Source organism: Schistocerca serialis, chromosome 7, assembly GCF_023864345.2.
Source record: "Schistocerca serialis cubense isolate TAMUIC-IGC-003099 chromosome 7, iqSchSeri2.2, whole genome shotgun sequence".
Classification (NCBI taxonomy): Eukaryota; Metazoa; Arthropoda; class Insecta; order Orthoptera; family Acrididae; genus Schistocerca; species Schistocerca serialis.
In genome coordinates this window covers 221223137-221224633 of record NC_064644.1, presented here as the reverse complement: position 1 = coordinate 221224633, position 1497 = coordinate 221223137, and the positions used below count along the sequence as shown (strand labels likewise).

Here is a 1497-nt window from a genome sequence, read left to right as displayed (position 1 = left end):
TATAAAAGGTTACAGATTTTAATTTGCGTTCCCAGTAAATTTGGTAGCTCCCAAAATGCCTTTCATTTTCTCCCGTGCGTCATCCTCTCCACAGCAGAGTTCAACTGGCAACAGTTGGCAGTCTGCCTCACGAGCATTGCGTGAAATGAAAAAGGCCCTTGGTTTTCTCAGCAGGTTTTGTTCTGACCCATACCTTTCCAGTAGAGGTATTACGACAAATTTTTCTTGGCGAAGTTAAAATTTTACGCCCAACGTGGGGCTCGAACCAACGACACTGAGATTAAGAGTCTCATGCTCTACCGACTGAGGTAGCCGGGCTACATTTATCAAGGATCTCATTACAGTTATTAATAGTTAAGATACCAGACTTACCTTGCATATAACTGTCGTTCTTCTCATACATAAGAGTTATTTCTTCTACGTCTTGTCTTGTTCTATTAAGGCCAATATCAAGTTAAATTTTTCTGAAATGAATCAGCGTAAGTTCACTATCTCACTCTCCTCCGTCCAGCAGACTTTCACAGCGCTTTTCCTTCCCGGCGGCGGACAGCTGAAATTGCGTAGCTGCCCTTGGTCCTCGAGTACACCTATTATGTAGGTTCTGAAATAGAATCAATAGAATAAGCAGCAAGGCCTATAAGACTAGTCACACAATTTCATATCTAGCGATGCCATTTAATTGATGGCAATAATATTAAAGGTTGTGTTCCGATAAATCAAATGAAGCATAGAATTTCGGGCCAGGACAGAGTTTTGGTATTTCTTCTGGGTGTGAAATCCTCAAGCGTGAAAACCACTTTAAACCGTGGACAAATGTTTATGGCACTATGCTATCACGTTTGATGAAACAATGTCGTTAATGCTCAATTACTCGATATCGGAGCGACATTGTCTTTTATTCGATAACAACACTAAGTAACAGCAAATTCACACATAAAATCTGTATGTTGCTATATTTTATGTTACTAGACAGACAGTCTTCAATAGAAATTATAAGGTTTAACATCATTTCAGTTCTCAAGGGATAACACCACGAATGAACGCTGGAGGAGCCTGAACTGCATGGTTCCAGCAACCTACCGTTCCTTTATGACAGCGAACCATTTAGAACTACAGCTAAGACGGAGAATGACATGAAATCGTCTGCTTACCCGATTGTACCGTTTCAAACCTGGCAAAAATTAAAAGTACTTGTTGAAAGCATATGTGTCTTAGTATTTTTGATCTAAAATTCGAAAGTGACCAATTGATTCCTCTCTCTGAGACTCACTTTCTTCCTTATAAGCCTACTGCATTTACAGATGTTTATCACCTCTACTAACAAGGAAATATCAACTTATTATCATATTTTAAGAAGAAAAAAGCACTGATGTAAGGTATGATCCCCAGTAATCGATCCTGTGGGAAAATTTGGGCCATAATTTAGATTTTACGCAGATATGACTTGAACGTTCAGCTTTTAAACATGCGCGCCCACCGGTTGTCTGGTACTCGCCC

The 1497-nt window shown here is 39.7% G+C and overlaps 1 non-coding gene across 1 annotated transcript; it reads right to left on the bottom strand.

Moving 5' to 3' along the window:
• Nucleotides 1-245: 245 nt before the first annotated feature.
• On the bottom strand, nucleotides 246-318 carry Trnak-cuu (transfer RNA lysine (anticodon CUU)). Its single transcript has one exon. It is a non-coding gene; the product is annotated as a tRNA-Lys (tRNA).
• Nucleotides 319-1497: the final 1179 nt, after the last annotated feature.